This window comes from Salmo salar, chromosome 03 (assembly GCF_965601325.2).
Source record: "Salmo salar chromosome 03, fSalSal1, whole genome shotgun sequence".
Classification (NCBI taxonomy): Eukaryota; Metazoa; Chordata; class Actinopteri; order Salmoniformes; family Salmonidae; genus Salmo; species Salmo salar.
This window is the reverse complement of record NC_138293.1, coordinates 1170337-1179459: the sequence shown is the minus strand read 5'-3', so window position 1 is coordinate 1179459 and position 9123 is coordinate 1170337. Positions and strand designations below refer to the sequence as shown.

General features: G+C 48.2%; 1 pseudogene across 1 annotated transcript; it reads right to left on the bottom strand.

The window, feature by feature from the left end:
• Positions 1–1740: 1740 nt before the first annotated feature.
• LOC106596062 (chemokine XC receptor 1-like) lies at positions 1741–6729 on the bottom strand (annotated as a pseudogene). Its single transcript, XR_014391781.1, has 5 exons — positions 6647–6729; positions 6082–6299; positions 3864–4022; positions 3221–3475; positions 1741–2597 (listed from the first exon to the last, which is right to left on the bottom strand). The product of XR_014391781.1 is annotated as a chemokine XC receptor 1-like (transcript).
• Positions 6730–9123: the final 2394 nt, after the last annotated feature.

The following is a 9123-nucleotide window of genomic DNA, read 5'->3' as shown; positions in this document are numbered from 1 at the left end:
GGCCCCAATGTTAAGGATCAGCTAAGTGGAGATGTTGTTTCCTACCTTCACCACCTGGGGGGTGGCCCGTCAGGAAGTCCAGGACCCAATTGCACAGGGCGGGGTTGAGACCCAGGGCCTCAAGCTTAATGATGAGCTTGGAGGGTACTATGGTGTTGAATGCTGAGCTATAGTCAAAGAACAGCATTCTTACATAGGTATTCCTCTTGTCCAGGGGATAGGGCTGTGTGCATTCTCCATCACACTGCAAATTGAAGTGGGTCTAGGGTGATAGGTAAGATGGAAGTGATATGATCCTTGACTAGTCTCTCAAAGCACTTCATGATGACAGAAGAGAGTGCTATGGAGCGATAGTTATTTAGTTCAGTTATCTTTGCCTTCTTGGGTACAGGAACAATGGTGGCCATCTTGAAGCATGTGGGGACAGCAGACTGGGATAGGGAGAGATTGAATATGTCTGTAAACACACCAGCCAGCTGGTCTGCGCATGCTCTGCAGATGTGGCTAGGGATGCCATCTGCGCCGGCAGCCTTGCGAGGGTTAACACGCTTAAATATCTTACTCACGTCGGCCACGGAGAAGGCGGGCCCACAGTCCTTGGTAGCGGGTCGTGTCGGTGGCACTGTATTGTCCTCAAATCGGGCAAAGAAGGCGTTTAATTTGTCTGGAAGGTGTCCGTGACATGGCTGGTTTCTTTTTGTCGTACATGATTATCTGTAGACCCTGCCACATACGTCTCGTGTTTGAGCCGTTGAATTGCAACTCCACTTTGTCTCTATACTGAGGTTTTGCCTGTTTGATTACCTTGGGCTAGCAGTGCTAGCATTAGCCTGCTCTGTTTTCATGCTGGTTAGCAGCTAACTGCTACACAAACTTGCGGTCCCAGCCCTAATGGCTGACCGCGTTGCGGAATCCATAGCAATACGAACTTTAGCTATAATTAAAAACTAGCTAATGAAAACTATTTCATAAAAACAACAAACTGAGTGCAGACGTTGTTCTTTTGCTCTGATGATGTCAGAACAGTCTAGGCTCCAGACAGGCCAGCGTCCAGACAGGTCCAGCCTAACCCAAACCAAACCCAGCATCCAGAGAGGTCCAGCCTAACCCTAAACCTAACCCAAGAAAGCGTCCAGACAGGTCCAGCCTAACCCTAAACCTAACCCAAGACAGCGTCCAGACAGGTCCAGCCTAACCCTAAACCTAACCCAAGCCAGCATCCAGACAGGTCCAGCCTGAACCTAACCCTAAACCTAACCCAAGCCAGCATCCAGACAGGTCCAGTCTAACCCTAACCCAAGCCAGCATCTAGACAGGTCCAGTCTAACCCTAAACCTAACCCAAGACAGCATCTAGACAGGTCCAGCCTAACCCTAACCCAAGCCAGCATCTAGACAGGTCTAGTCTAACCCTAAACCTAACCCAAGACAGCATCCAGACAAGTCCAGCCTAACCCTAAACCTAACCCAAGCCAGCATCCAGACAGGTCTAGTCTAACCCTAACCCAAGCCAGCATCTAGACAGGTCTAGTCTAACCCTAACCCTAACCCAAGCCAGCATCTAGACAGGTCTAGTCTAACCCAAGCCAGCATCTAGACAGGTCTAGTCTAACCCTAACCCTAACCCAAGCCAGCATCTACACAGATCCAGTCTAACCCTAACCCAAGCCAGCATCTAGACAGATCCAGTCTAACCCTAACCCAAGCCAAAGGCAAAAAAACACATTGCTACTTCTGCACACACAGCTTTTTATTTACTCAGCATACCACCACAAACCACACATAGCATTTCTTTACAGTTTTAGATCCACCATTGATAATATAGTATTTCACATATTCTACATTAAAAATATTTATTTTATTGTCTTCATATTGTATGAATATAGCATAGACTTATTCACAGAATCATTTCTGGACTGAACACAGCGTTCACATTCTGTGTATCACAGAATCATAATCAGGGATTCAAACGTTTTTGTTTTGGCTAATCTCACTTCCTCATTCTTCAGATCCAAAGCTTCAAACATGGCCTTTTCTAAGAATGGGCTGGAAAAACCCCATTGGCAAAGTTCCATAGTTCATTCCTGCTCCGATCTTAGCTCCGTCCATGTAGCTGTATAGTTATTCTCTCTAGGGTCCTGAAACACCAAAGCTGGTCCTTTTTGGTCTAGGGGTGATGTGGTGCATATTGTATCCCACACTCCTCTCCCCTCCTCCCGCCTGCCCTCCCCTCTCCTCCCCCATCAGACAGCACAACAGCGACCAGAGATGTCGTCTGAAGGAGTGAGACAGCATGTAGAGAGCAGGGTTCAGGAAGCAGTGGGCGTAGGCCACAATACGACACACAACGAGCACGACATGCAGCCGCTCCTTGACCCCACAGTCTACAGGTGTGTAGACGGACGAGACAAACATGAATAGGTTGTACGGCGCCCAGCAGACGAAGAACGCAACCACGATACAGAAGACCACCAGCACTGTGCGGTGTCGTCTCCTGGTCGCAGTTACCAGGACCGTTCTGAGAATGGCACTGTAGCAGAGGATGATGATGATTAGAGGGAGGATGAAGAGCAGGAACACCTGCAGGTAGTAGCCCAGCTGTTGGGGGACAGACAGACAGACAGACAGACAGACAGACAGACAGAGAGACAGAGAGAGAGACAGAGAGAGAGACAGAGAGAGAGAGAGAGAGAGAGAGAGAGAGAGAGAGAGAGAGAGAGAGAGAGAGAGAGAGAGAGAGAGAGAGAGAGAGAGAGAGAGAGAGAGAGAGAGAGAGAGAGAGAGAGAGAGAGAGAGAGAGAGAGAGAGAGAGAGAGAGAGAGAGAGAGAGAGAGAGAGAGAGAGAGAGAGAGAGAGAGAGAGAGAGAGAGAGAGGAGAGAGAGAGAGAGAGAGAGAGAGAGAGAGAGAGAGAGAGAGAGAGAGAGAGAGAGAGAGAGAGGAGAGAGAGAGAGAGAGAGAGAGAGAGGAGAGAGAGAGAGAGAGGAGAGAGAGAGAGAGAGAGAGAGAGAGAGGTGTTATATATGAAATATCAAACATTGGAAAAGGAGCTGGGCACAATTAGAAACAGGAATGTCCGCTCACTGTTTACTGAAACACAAAGTACATATAAAGACCATGTCAGTGGAAACGTGTATCACTGAAAGCTTAAACTAAGATCCCTACTAGGAGCAGTAAACAGTGAGCGGACATTTCTCTTTTGTTCTACGTTACTGTAACCCACCTCCTCGTCCGTAGTTCCAGGTAAGACCTCACAGGTGAATATTCTTGTCCCGTTTTCCACTTCCTGTACCTGGGAGGCTATGACATCACTGAGGGAAGCGGCCAGGCTGACTACCCATGATGCCGTGCATGCGGCCAATGCGTACCTCAGTCGTCTCCGGGGAACGGCGGTCCAGCGGGACGCGACGACTATTACACAGCGGTACACCGTCATGGAGGTGAGCAGCATTATACTGCTGTATAGACCGGTGAAGTATGCCCCCCGTCAACAGTTTACAGGCCCTGGGGTCAGAAGTTAGAGTTAGGGGTCAGAGGTTCGGGTTAGAGATCAGAGGTTAGGGTTAGGGTTAGAGGTTAGAGGTCAGAGTTAGGGTTCAGAGGTTAGGGTTTGGAGTCAGAGGTTAGGGGTTAGGGGTTAGGGGTTAGAGGTTAGAGGTTAGGGTTAGGGTTAGAGGTCAGAGGTTAGGGTTAGGGGTCAGAGGTTAGGGTTAGGAGTCAGAGGTTAGGGGTTATAGGTCAGAGGTTAGGGTTAGAGGTTAGGGTTAGAGGTTAGAGGTTCGGGTTAGAGATCAGAGGTTAGGGGTTAGAGGTTAGAGATCAGAGGTTGGGGTTAAAGGTCAGAGGTTAGGGTTGGTCATACCCACCAGGTCACCGAACATCCAGTGGGAGAGGTAGTAGACGGCCCAGAAGGGCAGGGTCAGGGGTAAACAGGAGGTCAGAGAACAACAGGTTGAGGATGAACAGGTTGGTGACCCTCCTTAGGTCCTCATAACGACACAAGGCAACCAGCAACAATCCGTTACCTAGACAACACAAAACATATCGTTAAGTAGACAACACAGGGGCCTCCAGAGTGACGCAGCGGTCTAAGGTACTGCACTGCTAGAGATCCTGGTTCGAGTCCAGGCTCTGTCGCAGCCGGCCTCGACCGGGAGACCCATGGGGGCGGCGCACAATTGGCCAAACGTCGTCCGAGTTAGCAGAGGGTTTGTCCGGCAGGGATGTTCTTGTTCCATCGCGCTCCAGCGATTCCTGTCGAGGGCCGGGCGCAATGCACGCTGACACGGTTGCCAGGTGTACAGTGTTTCCTCCGACACATTGGTGCGGCTGGCTTCCGGTTTAAGCGGGCATTGTGTCAAGGAGCAGTACAATACAGAGGACACTGTTCGTTACCTGGACAACACGGAACAGACCGTTAACTAGACAAAACAGAACAAACCGTTACCTAGACAACACAGAACGTACTGTTGACTAGACAACACAGAACACAATGTTACCTAGACAACACAGAACATACTGTTAACTAGACAACACAGTACATACTGAACCTGTTGGGGCTAGGGGGCAGTATTTGCACGGCCGGATAAAAAACGTACCCGATTTAAACTGGTTACTACTCTTGCCCAGAAATGAGAATATGCATATAATTAGTAGATTTGGATAGAAAACACTCTAAAGTTTCTAAAACTGTTTGAATGGTGTCTGTGAGTATAACAGAACTCATATGACAGGCCAAAACCTGAGAAGATTCCATACAGGAAGTGCCCTGTCTGACAATTTGTTCTCCTTCTGTGGCATCTCTATAAAAAAATACAGCATCTCTGCTGTAACGTGACATTTTCTAAGGCTTCCATTGGCTCTCAGAAGGCGCCAAAAAGTGGAATGATGTCTCTGCAGTCTCTGGGCGAAAAACAGCAGGAGTTTTTGTGAGTGGTCAGGCAGGGAACAATGAAGATGCGCGTCCACGAGACGACTCCATGTTTTTCTTTCAGTCTTTGAATGAATACAACGTCGCCCGGTTGGAATATTATCGCTATTTTACAAGAAATATAGCATAAAAATTGATTTTAAACAGCGTTTGACATGCTTCTAAGTACGGTAATGGATACTGACCTGAACGCACAAACAAAACGGAGCTATTTGAATATAACTATGGATTATTTGGAACCAAAACAACATTTGTTGTTGAAGTAGAAGTCCTGGGAGTGCATTCTGATGAAGAACAGCAAAGGTAATCCAATTTTTCTCATAGTAAATTGAGTTTGGTGAGGGCCAAACTTGGTGGGTGTCAAATTAGCTAGCCGTGATGGCTGGGCTATCTACTCAGAATATTGCAAAATGTGCTTTCGCCGAAAAGCTATTTTAAAACCTGACACCGCGATTGCATAAAGGAGTTCTGTATCTATAATTCTTAAAATAATTGTTATGTATTTTTGTGAACGTTAATCGTGAGTAATTTAGTAAATTCACCGGAAGTTTGCAGTGGGTATGCTAGTTCTGAACATCACATGCTAATGTAAAAAGCTGTTTTTTGATATAAATATGAACTTGATTGAACAAAACATGCATGTTTGTACATTATAACATAATGTCCTAGGAGTGTCATCTGATGAAGATCATCAAAGGTTAGTGCTGCATTTAGCTGTGGTTTTGGGTTTTTGTGACATATATGCTAGCTTTGAAAATGGCTGTGTGATTATTTTTGGCAGGGTACTCTCCTGACATAATCTAATGTTTTGCTTTCGCTGTAAAGCCTTTTTGAAATCAGACAATGTGGTTAGATTAACGAGAGTCTTGTCTTTAAAATGGTGTAAAATAGTCATATGTTTGAGAAATTGAAGTTATAGCATTTATGAGGTATTTGTATTTCGCGCCACGGGATTCCACTGGCCCAGGGAGGCAAGCGTCCCACCTTGCCCAGAGAGGTTAACTAGACAACACAGAACACACCGTTACCTAGACAACACAGAACACACCGTTACCTAGACAACACAGAACAAACCGTTACCTAGACAAAACAGAAAAGACAGTTACCAAGACAACACTGAATACACTGTTGATGCTGAAGAGCAAACAGGTTACCTGTGACACTGAGGAGGAAGATGACCAGGAAGCAACCAGCCGTGACCTCCTCTAACCCTCCGACCTTGTCACACAGCTTGACATGCTTTTCGTCATCATATCCTTCATCAGTGTAGTCGCTGTCATTCACAGAGCTGGTCTCATTCACCATGGTCTTCCAGGACTCACTCAGGTTCATCTCTGCGACGTGATTTATACTATAGAATGACAGAGAGCCACTACAGTACAGATCACAGAGAATAGAGGTGATTTATACTACAGAATGACAGAGGGCCACTACAGTACAGATCACAGAGAATAGAGGAGATTTATACTACAGAATGACAGAGAGCCACCAGTACAGATCACAGAGAATAGAGGTGATTTATACTACAGAATGACAGAGAGCCACCAGTACAGATCACAGAGAATATAATTACATAGCAGACTTATTACAACGTGTGAGACACTTTCCAAGATGTGGAAATGACATGAGTTCCATCAAATACTAAACAGCGTTTTGATCAATTTGACCACATATTGATAGCCTCTCTATAATAACATGATAATGTTAACATCAACCTACCATGTGAACTGGTTCTCAGTGTTAAGATGCTGTTAGTGAGAAAACTGTTAACCACTGTTCTAGGGTGGCGTGGACAGCCTATGTGTTGTTCCTCATTTTCACCTCAGTTTCACATTTAGTCAAACATGGATAAATGGACAGACTGTGTTGTTCCTCATTTTCACCTCAGTTTCACATTCAGTCAAAAATGGATGAGTGGACAGATTATTTAGTCTAACGTATGAGTATTCGTTCTTGGCGCCTGAGGGGAAAGGCTGCCGTCTTATTGGCTCTGAACCAATCATGCTATTTTTTTTTTTCCGCGTTGTTCGTAACTTGTTTTGTACATAATGTTGCTGCTACCATCTCTTATGACCGAAAAGAGCTTCTGGACATCAGAACTGGGATTACTGACCTCAAACTGGACCAAGTTCTTCAATGAGTCGGATGGGAGGGATATACTACTACAGGCAACCGACCAGGCCCAGATCCCCGTGATTCGCTGGAGAAGGAAATGGAGATTTTGTGGAAAAAGATCTGGGTGCCTTGTAAGGATCAGGCGACGAGTGGCTAATCTGCTCTTGCCTTCCATCCTGCTAGCTAATGTTCAATCGCTGGAAAATAAATGGGACGAGCTGAAAGCATCTATATCCTACCAAGGGACATTAAAAACTGTAATATCTTATGTTTCACCGAGTCGTGGCTGAACGACGACATGAATAACATACAGCTGGCTGGTTATACACTCTATCGGCAGGACAGAACAGCAGCTTCTGGTAAGACACGGGGCGGGGGCCTGTGCATATATGTGAACAACAGCTGATGCACGATATCTAAGGAAGTCTCGAGGTTTTGCCCGCCTGAGGTAGAGTATCTCATGATAAGCTGTAGACCACATTATCTACCTAGAGAGTTTATCTGTATTTTTCGTCGCTGTCTACATATCACCACAGACCGATGCTGGCACTAAAACCGTGCTCAATGAGCTGTATACCGCCATAAGCAAACAGGAAAACGCTCATCCAGAGGTGGCGCTCCTAGTGGCCGGGGACTTTAATGCAGGGAAACTTAAATCCGTTTTACCTCATTTCTATCTGCATGTTAAATGTGCAACCAGAGGGGGAAAAAATTCAATACCACCTTTACTCCACACACAGAGACGCGTACAAAGCTCTCCCTCGCCCTCCATTTGGCAAATCTGACCATAATTCTATCCTCCTGATTCCTGCTTACAAGCAAAAATGAAAGCAGGAAGTACCAGTGAATCAGTCTATAAAAAAGTGGACAGATGAAGCAGATGCTAAACTACAGGACTGCTTTGCTAGCACAGACTGGAATATGTTCCGGGATTCTTCCGATGGCATTAAGGAGTACACCACATCAGTTACTGGCTTTATCAATAAGTGCATCGGGGACGTTGTCCCCACAGGGACAGTACGTACATACCTGTAACGGCTGTCTGAAGAGAGAGTAGACCAAGGTGCAGCGGAGTTATTGTTCATCATAGAGGTTTAATTGACGAAAGAACACTATACAAAAAAACAGGAAAAACCGACAGCCAAACAGTACTGACAGGTAACACAATGAACAGAAACAATTACCCACAAAACTCAAAGGAAAAACATGCTCCTTATGTGTGACTCCCAATCAGCAACAACGAACTTCAGCTGTGCCTGATTGGGAGCCACACACGGCCCAAAACAAAGAAATACAAAAACATAGAAAAAGGAACATAGAACACCCAATGTAACACCCTGGCCTAACCAAAATAAACAACAAAAACCCCTCTCTATGGCCAAGCGTTACAGTACCTCCCCCCCCCCCCCCCCCCAAGGTGAGGACTCCGACCGCAAAACCTGACTCTGAAGGGGAGGGTCCGGGTGGGCCTTCTTACGGCGGTGGCTCAGGTGCGGGACGTGGCCTCTGCTCCACCCTCGGCTTCGCCCTCTTAGGTGGCGCACCTGGCTGCGCTGAAGGTCTGGTGGGCAACCCTGACTGTGCCCGGCTGGCGGGCGGCGATGGCTACGCCCGGCTGGCGGGCGGGTGACCCTGGTTGCGCCCGGCTGGCGGGCGGTGATGGTTGCGCCCGGCTGGCGGGCGACCCTGGTTGCACCCGGCTGGCGGGCGGTGATGGTTGCGCCCGGCTGGTGGGCGACCCTGGTTGCACCCGGCTGGCGGGTGGTGATGTTTGCGCCCGGCTGGAGGGCGGCGATGGCTGCGCACGGCTGGCGGGCGGCGATGGCTGCACCCGGCTGGCAGGCGGCGATGGCTGCGCCCGGCTGGCGGACGGCGATGGCTGCGCCCGGCTGGCGGACGGCGATGGCTGCGCCCGGCTGGCGGACGGCGATGGCTGCGCCCGGCTGGCGGACGGCGATGGCTGCGCCCGGCTGGCGGACGGCGATGGCTGCGCCCGGCTGGCAGGCGGCGATGGCTGCGCCCGGCTGGCGGGCGTCCCTGGCGGCTCCGGCGGCACTGACCCAGGATTTACCAGGCTGAGG